The sequence below is a fragment of the Aplysia californica genome, unplaced genomic scaffold (assembly GCF_000002075.1).
Source record: "Aplysia californica isolate F4 #8 unplaced genomic scaffold, AplCal3.0 scaffold01584, whole genome shotgun sequence".
Lineage (NCBI taxonomy): Eukaryota > Metazoa > Mollusca > Gastropoda > Aplysiida > Aplysiidae > Aplysia > Aplysia californica.
Window position 1 is genome coordinate 38,542 of NW_004798854.1, and position 16,169 is coordinate 54,710.

A 16,169-nucleotide genomic window follows, 5' to 3' on the forward strand; every position below is an offset into this window, starting at 1 on the left:
CGGGGGGGGGGGGGGGGGGCACGCACAGGCCGTTCCTTCCTGCCAGGAAAGTCAGGCTTTTGTCTTTGGCTTACATGTGACAATGGGATGGGAAACTCGTAACAGTATCCGCCACAAATGGGCTCTCTCCTATATTTCAAAAAACTGTGTTTTCTTTTTGGGTTTTTTTCCTTCTTTTTTTTTGGGTCATATTGTAAAGCTGGGGTTTTGAATTTCAGGACTAGAGACTAGAGAGTCATGGACTGTGGAGGTGAAATCTGAAAGGGAGTGATGGTTGATAAAATAATGGCGGTGTGGTGATGGTTTCTTCTGGAAGCTAGGCTTTGTGGGAGTGGGCCCATCTGTGGCGGAGGCTGTGGAGGAGAGGGTGATGAGCCGGCGGTCGGACATAGACGGTGGGGAGAGAGATGTCTGGGCTGCCTCGCCCAGCTGGGCACTATGAGTCAGTCCACTTTGCATGCTTGGATCTTTGGTTTGGCTCTTCAACTGCTAGTCTTGTAGAAATGCACGTCTCAAAGCGCCTTGATTTGTTTTTTGTTTAGTGCCGCTTTGCTGCAATGACAAGAACGAATGAAGCACTTTGGTTGTTTTTGGTTTTTTTAGAAAGAATTAAGATGAAGACAGAGTCAGAGATTTTGTAGGTGTATTCAGTTTTGTCCCCAAGTGTGCATGTGTGTGGGATGTGTGTGGGGCTAGGGCGGGTGTGGTTGTGCTGTCTGAGTGTGTCATCACAACTACAGTATTAGAGAAGATTCTTCCTCCCTGTCTGACCGGCAGTTGGGGGGGGGGCTGGAGGAGGAGGAGAGTGATAGAGACAAAGTAGTGAGGGCATTACTAGACCTCATTGTGTGGCCCGTCCGCTCTCTAGCTTTGTCTTCTTGTGTGTGTTTGTTTGTGTGTCCCTCACCCTAGTGGTTTTCTTTCAACCCCTTTTGTCAAAGTTAATTTTGTGATTGGTTATTTCACTATGCATCATTCTATGAAGAAAACTGACCAAGCAATCACTCAATATCAAGCATTATTTTGTGTATTTTGTATCATGGCATCATTATTTTGAGTTGCATTCAACTTACAGAATTGTGTAGACACTCCTGCACTTAATATTTATGAATAGATCATGAGTCCACTTGTGTGTCGCTGTTTGTTTGTCCATTTGGAGGGCTCCCTGGGAAGGGATAAAGTGCTAGCGTGATATTCAGAAGCTGCTTAGAATGACGGCCTCTCGGTTCTGATTGATCAGTGGGAGCCTGTCGGCTACATCTTTTATGTTGAAGCTGTGTCTGTGTGCGTGTCTGTGTGTGCGTGCTGTATTGTGGTAGACTAGATCAAGTGAGGTGGTTAGCTTGCCAGTGGCCAGTATTGTAGGAAGTAAGTGTAGTATTCCCCGGTTGAGTGACGATGTGTGTGTAGTTGTAGTGTACGTGGTAGCGGTTCCGTCATTGGCCTGTTGAGTTGCCTTGTTCATATAGCTTGTGAATCTTTTGTCGTCTTCATTTTGTGTCGAAGACAGGTGTTAAGTAGTCTTGACACGCACGCACGCGCACACATACACACACGCGCGCGCGCGCGTACAGAGTTGAGCCACTCACCGTGTCCATGACTAGTGTGTCTCACAGCTTGTGTTTTATTTCTTCTCTTGTCTTGCTCATGGTCTTTTGGTTACTTTGTGCCTGGAGGACATTTGAGAGTGAAGTGGTGGTGTTGTTCCCTATGTAGGCAGAGGGAGGGATTGAAAGACAAAGAAAGGGAGAAGGCGAGACTTGTGGTGTCTTTCCTACAGGTGGGTGGGTGGGTGAGGGGGAAAGCGCTGGCCCTACTGGGTCTTAGACTTTGTTGGAATTTCTGTAGTGTCATTACGGTACATTTTTTAAAAAACGCAAGGGGGTAGTGAGAAGTGCTTGTTTGTACTGGTGATTGTCTTGAACAGGAGGCTGCTGGAGCGGGTTGGACTGTAGTAATTTATGGGAGGGGTTGACCGTTTGTGGAGGTGAGCCCTGAGTAGACAGAGGGGAGAAGTGTGGCCGTGCTTGTGGCAGGGAGCTGTGCTGTGTGGGCAGGTGGACTTGTGGCCCCTGGGGCACACACACACGTACTTACTTGTCACAGCAAATCTGGGCAGAGCGGGATACAGAGGGGTCTGTGGTGTAGCAGTTAGGCACTTTACTTACGTACACAGTAGGCCCGAGCCCAGTTCCCGAGTGATATAATTTATCGAGTATCTCGGTCTTTTTGCTTGGGTGAGGGATACAGTATCCCTCTCAGCCCAGGTTGGCCGTAACAGTAACAGCCAAAGTTAAAAGCCCACCTCCGAATGGATCTAAATTGTGTTGACAGGGTCATAAAAACCATCTACATTTAGACGCTAGAAGACGGCTGGGCACAAAAGTGAACTGAAATTTGTGTGTGTGTGTGTGTGTGTGTGTGTGTGTTGCTCTCTCACACTCCCTTATTTCTGTAGTGTTGTCTTGTGGTTTTCCTTTCACCATATTATGTTCATTGGCATAGTAATGTATTGAAAACGTTCACAAATAAAAATGTTCAATTAATTTTAATTTTTTTTTGTTACGAGTTAGAAGGAAGTGACTTTGTCATGGGAGTGGGTTTTGTTTTCTTTTGAGTTTTTTCCCACCCATTGTTCTGAAAAAAACCACCTGACAACCTGTTACACTTCTCACTTTCTTGCAAATGTTTTGAGATGTGTGCAGGTGGGTTCCTGCACGGTGCAGGCCCACAGCTCCATTGGCTCTGTCTTCACGGTGTGTGTGAGATAGAGGGAGGGAGAGATGGATAGATTAGCGCATGTGAGATAGAGGGAGGGAGAGATGGATAGATTAACACAGGCAGTGTCCAAGGTTATGTGTAGATGGCTGTTTGCCCTTGTACTTGTACAGTGTGCAGAAACTGTGTGAGTAGGATTCCTGCGTGGGAGAGTTGTTTGATGGATTGTCTGTGTGATTTGGATTGTCTGGGTGTGTCCGTGTGTGTGTCTGTGTGATGTTGTCTGTGTCTCTTCCCCCTTGCCTGGGGTCGGGCTGCCTGAACAGACACACACCAGCTACTGTGACTTGTGGCACTGTATGCGCTGGGGTCAATACTCGACCATCTCATGACCTGGGTCAAGGTCACTTCTCTCTGTCACGGTTGCTTCAGTTTGACTAAGACTTATGTTTTTTCTTGACAGTTTGCGCTGAGTTTAGTTGGTATCATGCTGAACTAGGGAGTGCATGGCCCTGGTTCGGATCCCATACTGGGCATTTTTTAACTTTGGTAGTTTTTGTGAAGTTTTCAAGGCTCCCAACCCATTTGGCTCGGTCCTATCAGAGACGGATGTTAAATTCTGAGGTCCTTACCTCCTTATGAACCTATTAGTGTTGGAAAGAGCGTTAAACCTATCCATCCGTACACTTGCAGCAGTTGTGAAGTTGATTCATCGCAGTGGTTATGACTACCGTCAGGACAGTTCTATTTATAGTGTCTTCTCAGAGACGGTATAGATAAATCAGTCTTCTCCCACTGCCTCTTTTTCAAGGCATAATGAATGACGGGACAGTGAGGCAACAGCTGTGTGCGGATGGTTGAAGTTGAATAGCGGAGAGGACAACTGGAAGTGGACGGACGTGACAGGCACGAGGGGGGGGGGGGGGGGGTCATCGGGCTTTGGTGGAGAAGAAAAACCAGTTGCTCTAGTTTTTACTTTAGAAAAAAAAAAGAGGGGGGAGGGGCGGACAAAGACGGAGAGGGATGAAGACCTGTGTGTTGTGTCTGCGGTGCTGTTTTCTGGGCATTTTGTGTTTGTGTGTGTGCGTGTGTGTGTGCCTGCAAATGTGTGTTGTGTACAGCGGTGTGGGAGATGTCTGTGTGAGCTCTCGGCTAGGACTCATGCTTGCTCAATTATAATTCTATGATTATCATTTAACAAAAATGTTGGGATTTCAATGCAATGCACATTAAAAGTATGCTATTAACATTTTTATATTATGTTGAGTGATTTCCTTTTTGTGTTTTGCCCCATTGATATTGTGTATGTGTAGTAGTAGTGGGTGTTTGTTAATGCATGCTTTGGTATGTGTGAGTGGGATGCCACTGGTAGGTCCTACTTCTTAACTGTCCCTCTGTTGGTTCTGTCTCACTTTTCCTTGCACTAAATAAGTATTGTGTGGGGGGAGTGCTTTTCTTTCCTCTCTCAAATCACTCTTATGACAATTGGCCACACTCCAACCTGGTAATAACTTGTCCGTTCAAGCGGCAGAATTTCACACTTGATAGGACTCCCATTGGCTGGTATAGTGGTAAGGTTCCTTACAAGAGACGAGGTTGATCCCGGTGTTTGGAAGCTTTTTGTACAGAAACTATCTCTGTGCTGGGTTACTGTATCCCACTGGGCTAGGGTCGGCCCTGGTTTGCAGGATGGAAACAACCAACAGTACCTCTTAGTCTTAAATTATTTAAATTGTTGATGTGGCCATAAAACATTCATCAGTCAGCGGATGACTGACAAACCCAGCATTATTGGATTGTAGAAAACTGACCTCTTACTCTTACTGTCTTAGTTCTTAACCGTTTGTGTCTGGTCTGTCAACTTGTTGTCTATAACTCGACGGCCTATCTTTGTGTCCACATGACTCCTGTGTACTTTCTTCTCAACACAGCATTGCTTACTTTATGTAGTACATGTAGTAGGATGTTTTTACCACAGACACGAAACGTTTGACTACAAACTCATTAAAGACATCGGTACTTAAGTTTGAAGAAAAAATACACTAAAAGCAAACCCTCAGAGTGTGAGAAGAAATGACATGGATGGTACAGCTTGTTCACTTTCGCCTGACCGCCTTCAAAACATTCTAGCTCAATTAAAGGAATTTACCTATGCCCACGAGACATTGCATGGCTCTTCTGCAGGCCGGCAACCAAAAAAAAAAAATCAAAAAAATCTTGAACCAGTAATAAAAAAAGATTTTCTCTTTGGACCCAAGGCTATATTAAAACCGCTCTTTGGATGCATACACAAGATCACGTAAAAGAAAAAAAGACTTACAGTAACCTTGCCCACAAATTGCTCATTTGGAGACAGCGACACCACCCTGCCCCCCTATCTCAGTACATGATTTATAAGCTTGTATTCTATCCCCATGCTGTCTCCATGCTGTCTCCATGTTGTCCATGTGAGTCTCGAAAATTACTCACCCTGTGGTGGTGAGACAAACATGTTCAACTTTTTAAGTGTATGCTGTAAATCCCCTATTATTATTATTATTATTATTATTATTATTATTATTTTAAAAAATCTCCGTTAGGCTTAAAAAAAAAAAAAGAAAACGTGTCGGAACCTTAGTTTTCAGCGATCTCTGTGAATGGGTTTATGGATTCTTTTGTCATCTAACTTTTAGACCCGTATGCAAAGATCTGAGAAGATTGAACGGAGCGATTTCATTTCATCTTGTTTTAACTTTAAAAGTAAACAAGCTGGTCTATAGTTTCATGCTACCCAGGTCAGTAGAAGTGGCTTGTGTAGCCTGACCCATCTACTTTATAGATATAGTCTCAGTTACTCTCGCCTGCTTCTGGGGGTAAAATATCCTACATTGTATTTGCGTAGACAGTACTTTCATGGGTGGGTGGTTGGAGGTTGTCACTCGTGAGTGATTGGTCTTTCATTTTCACTCTCCCTCTCTATTGATACTGTTTGTCTTACTATACTTTCCCTGCACTTAAACGTCTGTACTATGTGAATGTCATGTTCCGTTTTTTTCTTAAGCACCCCCCCCCCCCTTGTACTACATCATGTACATAATGTCCTATTTGTGCGGACGCAGAATTTGTTTTGAATGCTCTTCAAAGGGAAATAAACCCATAAATTACAATTGCCTTTTAGTAAACCCGTACTACCTCCCTTCATGAAGTTGGTGCAATAAAAGAAATCCATATTTATACTAAATACCTAGCTTTCCCAAAATAGCTCAGGCTAAAATACAACTCGAGTTTCGTCAGTATAATTTTATTTTAGACATTTGTTATTGCATAAATAAGTCTATTTTACCTAATTGAATATCTTTAATTTTCAAAAATTCTTAAAAGCTATGTCTTGACCGTCAAGTTGACGTTTGTCGAACTAATTTCCAAAAGATAAATGGATTTTGGTATGTTTCGACAAGTGCTGCACCACACTGCTTGTCCTCGTTTGTAGATATATGAAACTATTTCTGATTGTCTAATGTAAGGATATCCCCCAAAAGTCCGATAATTTTAGCCAATCACACAACAGCTTACAAACATAACCCTTTGTTTACAATTTCCTGAACTCAGCAGACGACACTCACTTCAGAGAAACGTTGTGATTAGATGTTACCGCAAAAAGGAAACGACCCTGTCGCTCCAAGAAAAGGTATTTCGAGAAGGCAAGCTATGAAAACGCAAGTTCGTCTCTTACATAGAATAATGGAGTGTTTTCCCATTTTTGCCAACGTGCAGCGGCAGTGCTTCCAGACTTCCACGACCACTCCTGCGACTCCCGTAGGACCTGAATTAGAAGAGGAATGCCCCCATGGATCCGATCTCATGAGTGAGTATTTCTCCAAAGTGATATTGAGGATTCGATAGATTTTAGATCAGTGAGTAGGAGTTGCACCGAGAAGTCGCGAGATTATACATTAATTAGATCTGGATAATTAGAGATTGGATATTGTGGACTGGAGTCCTGTAGGAGCCCAGACTCCTAGGGCTAGGGCTAGGGGACTTTGATTCTTGCCTACTCATCTCACTTACGATTTGTGTATGAGTTCTGGGCGGGGGCTTATGGGTCATGAGGGGATTACACACTTACCTCACCAGCAGCTAAAAATTTGTTACCTATTGATGGTCAACAGTGGGAGGGGCCTACGCAACATGATCAGTTGGAGGGACTACCAAACAACAATGACAGGTGATTGAACTATGATGGCTCGCCCACAACGCCAGGGGCCAATGCACAATTTATGACAAAAAGTGGAGTCACAAAGGTGGCCGTCTAAGACAGGTGTTATTGCTTGGTGTGATAGCGGTTGTGTGTTAAAATATGGTGGCTGCGGCCGCCTTGGACAGGTGCCTGTTTTACACAGTTAAATTATACAGAAAAAAATGCAAGGGGGGAAATGGAAAGTTGCCGTTTTTACAGGTGGCTGTTTTATAGAGGTGGCCGTCAGGGCAGGTTCGACTGTATATATAGGCCTATATATATATATATACATCTTTATAGATGTTAATTGTTATGTAATCAGGAAGGAGTTCTGCAGAGGGCTGGCCGACCAACAACACACCCTAACCCTAACCCTAAATGTTGAATAGTTTTCTCAGTGGACCTTGTTACGGTAAGTGCCGGCCCTCTGCAAAACTCCTCCCTGTAATCATACTTATCAAGCCCAAATATTTTCTACGTAAAAGTTTTATAAAATTTAATGGCAAAATGCAATCTCTTCTACACAAAAATTTTCAAGATGTCATAAATTTCATGGTCTTATCTACAATCATGAAGGCCACTGCAAATCTGAGGTAAAAAGACCTTAAAACTAAGTAATATTAACCATTTATCTGAATTGTATAATATATGCCTACATATTTTTAGTAATATCCCCACTAAAAACAAGTCACACACTGCGCATTGACATCATTGATGCAATATAATGAGATAACACTGTTCTAGACGCTCGACAAAGGTGTAACAGAAATTGGAGAACCCAAAAATTAAGAATTTTATGAAGAACTATATCCTCACATTTTACTGTAGGCCTAGATCTATCTAGGATTTCAGTGCCACTGTGTGGGGCTCTGAGCAGGAAAAAAAGGCACGATGCAGTGTGCGGCTTCGAGTATTTTAAAAGTTAAAGTATTAGAAGAAGCCAGGGGAATATATAAAGCAAACTGAATTGCACCAAACACTATATGAACATTGTGTTGTGTTAATGGGCCTGTCTTTGTTTTTGTCAATGTTTCAGGTGAGTTCCATGACACAGAATCTACAGTTTGCTTTGCATGGATGGAACAAGATGAAAAAACGAAACGTCTGGAAAAAAGTTTTGAAACAAGGAAAGTGAAACACTGGAAGCAAGAATGAATGCAGTCATCAGAATCATGAAAGGTGGGATGGACAAATGGATCTACAGATGAGGAATACACATCAAGATCGAGGAACACACTGAAGAGGAGATTGATTTAACAGAGGGAAGAACAAACTGCACAGACCCGTGATGGATGCCGTTGAAGCTGTGTGCACTCTTCTAGCAAGGCATCAACTTTTCCAAAAGTGTTTGCGCTCTAGCTTCCATAATGCAAATCAAGTATTTAAATTCCCCCTTATATGACAGGTGCCCTAAAAACCACCTTGTTGGGAGATATAGGTAGCAGGTTGCTGTGCATGCAACTACAATAGTTTTTAAGAAAGGAAATTCGGAAGGAACACGCTTTTTGAAGACTTTGGACTGGATTGCGGAGGACAATTAACATTGTTTTCGAGAATCAAAAGCTTTGGACTGTAAGCATATAATGTGAAAACTTCTGAGATTGACTTCTGTTGAAAAGCAACTGTCACAGAGCAAGGGTGAAAGGATTGAGGCAGCTGAGAAACATCCTACAGATGATTCGTATGCTTCTGAGGGCTTTCAGGGTATGTGAACAAATGTTTACACCTCAGTTTCTAACTCATTTTGGTTATTTTCTTGGACCTGCATTTTTGGTCTAATTTTCCCAGTTGTGCCATGACTTGTCAAAAATAATGGGCAAATTTTTTAAATCATGCATGTAAAGTGGTTAAGCACTACTAATGCCAGAGTGGGCCTACTTTTGCTGTGCCCACTTGAAAACAGCATTATAACTCTGATTGAAATGATTTTAAAAAATCATAGTATGATATATCAATAATTTAAAATCTTTGTTTCAGTGGTTTAATTTACTTGGGGTCATACCATAAATGTGTGCTTGGTGTCTTTTAGCTGTACCATGTCCCATTTTGACAATGTCATGGTCAAGGTGCCTATTTTGTGTTGCAACATGTTTTTAGCAATTTTTGCCATTTTCATCTGCAGTTTGAATTGAGTTTTGCTAATAATAAACGTAAAATTAGTTATGCATATTTTTCTTTTGATTTTATCCATTGCAAAGCTGCATGAAACAAAGTAATTGGGTAGTTTTTAAATTAATTTAGAAAACAACAAAAACAGTAGCAACCAAAAGAACAGTAACAAGCAGAACAGTGCACCCAAACGCATACAATCACATAGTGGAAACCGACACAAAAATATAAATTATTAAGAAATAAAACAAAAAGATTATGAATAAGTATCTTGTAGAGTTAACTGTTTAATGGCATGATCTTTGCACTCTCCCCACACATGCGGGACTTGTGGAAATCATCATGATATAATTATATATCATGTACCGGTACCCTTGTTGTGGCCTTTGTAACAGAACAAGATACATATTATTGACAAACTGTTATTATGAACTAAACCCAGAAAAAAAATTGCTGGAGAGAGAAAAACATGTTTCATTCTTTGAACATGTGTAGCCTACCTTTATGTATTTTTTTGTTGGTTGAATTTTCAAAAAGACTTAGAATTGGAATTTCGAAAAAATATTTCGGGAACACATAGGCCCTACTGGTACCACAGATATAAAAAAAACAGCAATAATTTTTTTTCTTCACAGTTTTGGGTTTAGTAATTTATAACAGCTGGCCAATGATATGAAGAGCTTTGTATCAAAATGGGCTGTCTCCAGTATATATATGAAATTTCGCTTTTTTTCATGTTGAATACAGTCAGGGTCTTTAACTTTATTTTTATACTGCTTTAAATAAAATATTTGGTCGCAAAATGTGCTGTAACCATTGATTTTATTCCGTTTTGATTCCGTTTTTTTTCTTCAACAGATTTAGTGAATTGAATAGTCACTTTATCTGTGTTTTTACATTTTGGACGTTAATTTGTATTTTACTCTGAGACAAAGCCCTTCATTATAATGATATGTCATGTCATTATGAGTTAACACATTGTCATTCAAATCATGTTATGATAAATACTTTTATTGAATTGTCACAGAGGCACAGATCTGAATCAGTTTTAAATCACAAGTTTAAGCACAGTATCTGGATAACAGATCACAAAAATTAAGTTATTTATTTAGTTACCTTTCTTGTAATACTTACAGATCTTTACACTTAGTTTACCCACCATGGCAGTGAGAAATGTGATGATCAGCGGGAGGGTTGAAAGAGAAGGCGTCAGTTGTTGATTTCTTTTCTGTCCCTTGTTTTGTTGTGCTTTTCTTTACTCAAAGTCACATTATTGTAGGCCCCTAGGCCTGTTATGGCTCCTACCCAGAAGTGAAAACAATAGATTTAACTAATATTTCACTTGAAAAAGTAAAGAACTCACTTCCAAAGGATAGCCGCTATTGTCCTTGAATGGCTTGAACCAAGTAGGCTAGGTTTTGTTTTGTAGCCTACATATAGCCTGGCTTGTACCTTTACCTAAAGGAATTCACTGCAGGTTGAATTTGTCAATAACGCAGATTCTTGCTCTAAATGACAGTTTCGAAGATGTGCACAATACTCCATACACTTCAACATTATGCAATTTATGCACCATCACGTTTCTTCAATCACAATAAAAAGACGCCGGTGTAATTGTCTAAACACGTAAGTCCGAAACACTTTTTTTTGCCGTCCAACAAAATCTACTTTCACTTCACTCAGATGTTTTACATCCAACGTTTGTCGTTTGATCAAAGACTGGAGGATTGAATTGTCAGCCTTAGGTCTGATGACTTAATTAATTAATAAAAGTAACATCTCTATTGGTCAAATTTACGTGATCATCACAGCACGCAACGGGGCATCCCGGGTTGTGACGTAAAACGCAAAGAAAACCACGAGAAATTCAGGACTTATCATGTTTAGAAAATTATACCGACGACAAGAACATTCATTATGATAGTAAAGCGAGGCATTTTTCATGATATGTAAAGTAAAGTAATTATAGAATAAAACTGAATATTGCACAGTCCGCGTAAGCTTTTCTTATAACAATAACAATGCACATAGCTTGTTTTTGAGAAAATTATCGCACGTTTTTTCCCTTTTACATGCGAGTCGAAAAAACAAGGAGCAATAAAAAAGAAAACAAACGCAGAAGGCCTTTGTTGATACATTACATGTATGTCTTCGGCAAGATGTCATTTAGTGCATCGAGCACCGGAAGGGACATTTCACGGGAGAAATGAGAGAAAACAAAAACTGTTTCATCATTCTTTTCACAATTGTACCTACAGTAGGGCCTTCTATGTACTTTTTTTCTGGCTTTTTTTCCAACATTAAACAAAAATAATTTAGACTAAATATTTCTTGAGCACATAGAGTTTACAACCGGCGGTGAAACTTTAAAAAAAAAATCAAGACTTTAGGCGTAGTACATTTTAACATTTTAACAGCGAGCCGACAATATCCATATATTTGAATTCGTCTGTATTATTATAGCCCGACTTGGGTTCAGTTCTAGGCCACGTCACTAGCTAGCCCTCGAGGGGAAAGTTCTAAATTGGATGTCTTCAACTTCAACTTATCGGTAAAGGTTTTAGATTGAGACCCAATCTAAGGCTAAAGAAAAACAAAACAAAAACAAACACCAAACTCACATGGAAATTAACTTAAAGAAATGGAGATGAATAATACAATTTAAGTAAATGCAATGTATATAATGATAGTTATATAGAATGATATATATATATTATAATGATATTAAAGAAATGGAGATGAATAATACAATTTAAGTAAATGCAATGTATATAATGATAGTTATATAGAATGATATATATATATTATAATGATATTAGTTGTGTTGGCATGTCCATTTTTCTCTTATTCTTCTTCTGATAATTCTCCCCCCCCCCCCCTCTTCACCACCTCCTCTTCTTCCAGTTTTGGGGAACGAGACCCCCCCCCCCCAAAAAAAAAAAAAAAGAAAAGAAAAAAAAAGGTTTATGCATAAATGGAGGGAGGGAGGGAGAGAGAGAGAGAGAGAGAGAGAGAGAGAGAGGGGGGGGGAGGAGAGAGAAAGAGAGAGAGAGAGAAAGGGAGAGAGAGAGAGAGAGAGAGAGAGAGAGAGAGGGGGGGGGGAGGAATTTTATTATATTCAAAATTTCTGTCTCTGATGAGAAACGTCAGAAATCAGGTTTAGAGCATGGTAAAACACGTTTCTACACGCAGTCAGGACTGACAAAATAAATATAACGAGTTTATAAGCACTAACTCCCGCCATAACACCAATCACGCCTCATAAATACTCCGGTTATCACCAATGTTGTGTACATTGTCATGATACAGTGATATAAATATATGAATATAGATATATATACTATTGTCATTTAAAACTGACAGAAAGAAAAAATCACTTGTCGATTTGTTCTAATAATACTAAAAGATTATATTTTATAATCAATATACTTTCAATCAACACAATGTACATGCACAGAACATTAAACTGCGTGTGTTGGCGTGTGTGTATGTGTGCATGTGTGTGTGTACCATGTGGTCTATTATTATACTGGGGTGCAAAAAGAGTTTAAACCATTTTCCAACCCTTTCTGAAAAAATGTGGTAAATGTCAAAGTAATATAGTGTTCAATACTGACAGATGTAGCTTAGCTTTCTGTCCCGGTATGTGAACGACGTTGGGACGAAATGGATTAATTCCTGTATTTTCTTTGTAGTTTGTTATTCTCAAGTAAAACCTCTAATCTTTGGCTCTTATACGACCTACACATTTTTTCTTTTTGTGTTGTAAGTGCCGTAAAACTCTTACTCAAACGAAGACAGAGAGTAGAGCTTTTTTTTTCTTGAATGTACCCTACATTTTTTACGTATGTTGAGAGTCCGTTATTCAATACATTCTTAGTGGCTGATTGGCGGGTGTTCTGGTGTGGGTTACTACTTCATTCCTATCATCAAAGATCTATTGCCATTATCTGTCCCCTTTCTTTTCTTGGTTTCGTAATATTCCCAAGTAACACCTCTAGTCTTCGGCACTTATAATAATAAAGACAATTTGTTTTGCGTCACAAAACTTACTAAATGTGAGGCACCGAGGTGGAATCAGGCTCTCGTCAATTTTTGGGCATGTTGAGTTATTGGTGTCATCTTAAAGCTTGTTCATTTGCCTTTATTTCAATGGAAAAAGTATCCATTTATCTTGAGTACAAGTCGAGATATTTGCGAATGAAAGAGGCGGGGACCACCTGTTTTCAGAGGTAAAATTAGTGAGAAAATGGGCGCCAAAGATTGGTTATTTCCTTAGCTTAATAGTCCGTGGAAACTGAAAATTTACATTTTTTGTGAGTTTAATCAACGTTTTTAAGAAAAATCTGTACAGAAATGAGTTCTTTAATGGGCATGAAAGGTGTTGAGCCTAAAAACAAAAATTTGATAAAAATTCACAAACCTGCGGAAAAATGCAAGTTTCTTCACTTTGATTATTTTGACGAGAGCCTGATTCCACCACGCTGCCTCACAAATGTACAAACTATCTACATTGTTACATGATACGAATGATGTACGTGGCACGTGGAATGTGAAGTTGAAGCAAAGATGAGATGCTCTGGTATAAATATAACCTGCTGCTCACCGCATGTAGTCATGACTGTATGGCATACTGTGTATAGCTGCGTCAGGAACACAAACCTTACTACACTACAGACTCCTCACTGTCAGAACAAGAATTGTCCTCTTGTCTAGTTTGATGTTTTGTGAAAACTTAAAACAGCACCGCTTTCCGAACTCAATCTTTTGACGAGCTGAAGGGAAAAAATGTCTCAATAACTGGATGTTTATAACACGAAACACTAGCCTGCTAAGTTGAGAGTACGAATCTAGTTACCGGCATTTTCTCAGGCATATCAATGACTAGACACCAGTAAAATTAATGATTCAGCCAGTTGTGTAATGGTTGTGACCATATACATTAGAATGTGCAATGTACATGTCTCAGTCTTTGACCAATTCCGCTTGTTTTATTCACAACTGGATAGACCACTCAACGGAAAAGAAAATACGGTCTGTCTGTCTGTCTGTCTGTCTGTCTGTCTGTCTGTCTGTCTGTCTGTCTGTCCCCCCTCCCTCTCTTTCACACTCGCACCCACATACACACACACTCACACATACACACACACTCACACACACACACACACACACACACACACACACACTCACAAACACACACACACACACACACACACTCACACACACATAAATTAATACTCATGATACATGTATCATAAACTCAAATCACAATGTGGTCACAGCGTCAAACTTGTTACACCTGTCAAACTTGTGAAACGTGTCAAACTTGTCAACTTTGAGAATCGTGTCAAACTTGTGAAACGTGTCAAACTTGTCAACCTTGAAAATCGTGTCAAACTTGTGAAACGTGTCAAACTTGTGAAACGTGTCAAACTTGTCAACCTTGAAAATCGTGTCAAACTTGTGAAACGTGTCAAACTTGTCAAACTTGTGAAGCGTGTCACGTCAGTCCGAGGCTTGTAGACAAGTAATTGTGTCTGGAGTCTCTAAGGAATTGGACACCTACTCCCTGTCTACATAATTGTCCACTCTTCTTCTAAAACGTCCAGGTTTGTTGACGGAAATGGCGGGTTCTCGCGGATGGTTGGAGTTGAAGGACGCCACTTACAGGCCCAGCTTCTTCTCTTTCCTGCTCTTGTTCCTCTCCATCTCCTTGTTTTACATTTTCCCCTGCACGAAGCGACCGTTATTTTGTCGATGTGTGCATCTTCACTCACACAAACAGACGTGTTCCCCCAATCTTATGACGTCACAAAACACCTTTATAATAGATATAGCTGACTCACACACTCGCCTAGCACACCGTCTGGTAGTGTCTAGTGTGGCCACATTCTTAGAGAATACGCCTGGCAGTGGTCAGTATGGACACGTCCTAAGAAAAAGACACCCGGAAATGTCTAGTGTGGACACATCCTTAGAATAGACAGCGTCTTGTGAGGACGATTCCTCTCACACTTACTGACTTTGTCAGTAGAAAGTAGACTGCGAGATTACCACCCTCTTCTCCCCCCCCCCCTTTGTTTTTCTTTGAAACTTGCTGCGTTGGACCGATCAAACTCAGACTTTCGGGTCGTTGGAAGGTGCCACTGGTAGGTTCTACAACTTGCCTTTCCCTCTGTTGTTTCTGTCCGTCTATCTTACTTCTTTCTTGCGCTATATACTGTTGATGTGTCGATGTGCTTCTGTTTACTCAAACTCAGAGTCAGACACGATACCGTGGATTGTTAAGGGTACCACTGTGGGTGGTTGGCGGGTGCTCTGGTGTGGTTTGCTCCTTCTTTCCTATCAAACATCTATCGTCCTTATCTCCCTTACTCTTTTGTAACACCTCTAATCTTCTGGGGCTCAAATGACCTTATTCTTTTGCGAACGCTGTAAAACCGCTACTAAAACTAAAGGTACACTTGCAGGCCCTACTGTTTTTCCCTTTTCCTCTCCGGTATTCCCACACAAGATGAGGGTAGTTGGCGGGTGCTCTGATGTGGTCTGTTCCTTCTTTCCTATCGAACATCTATCATCCTTATCCCTCCTCCTTTTGTTACTCTCTTGTAACATCTCTAATCTTCAGCACTTATATGACCTTATTGTATTGCAAGTGTCGTAAACTCTTATTAAAACAAACAAAACGAGATGACAGCTATTGTGTCGACGTGTTTCCCTGTCCTTAAACGAACAAAACTCAGTACACCGTCAAACCTGGTCTAACCGCTACCTGTGTAAGACAATCACCTGTCCAAACAACCACTTTCCATCTCCCCCTTTTCGGTTTTTTCCACATAATAAAGACACTATGTAAAACGTCCGTCTGTCTAATTAAGCCAATTACTTTTTTCTCCTCGGCAACGGGTGGCCGTCTTAGACAGTTTTGACTGTATGTATATGCCCGTAACTTTTTATATGTGAGCCATTCAGGTTGGGAGATTGTTTTATAGAACGTCGTGGGCCTATCTTTGTAGAGTCACGTGACGTGGCAATGCGTGGCGTGGCAATGCGTGGCGTGGCAATGCGTGGCGTGGCGTGGTGTGGCGTGGTTAAGTCTCACACGAGCCAGTCAGACATCTACGGC

At 40.7% G+C, this 16,169-nt stretch overlaps 1 long non-coding RNA gene across 1 annotated transcript; it reads left to right on the forward strand.

Annotated features, from left to right (window-relative positions):
* The first annotated feature begins 6,397 nt into the window (after window positions 1-6,397).
* Window positions 6,398-11,159, forward strand: LOC101861180. Its single transcript, XR_221258.3, has 2 exons — window positions 6,398-6,562; window positions 7,971-11,159. It is a non-coding gene; the product is annotated as an uncharacterized LOC101861180 (long non-coding RNA).
* Window positions 11,160-16,169: the final 5,010 nt, after the last annotated feature.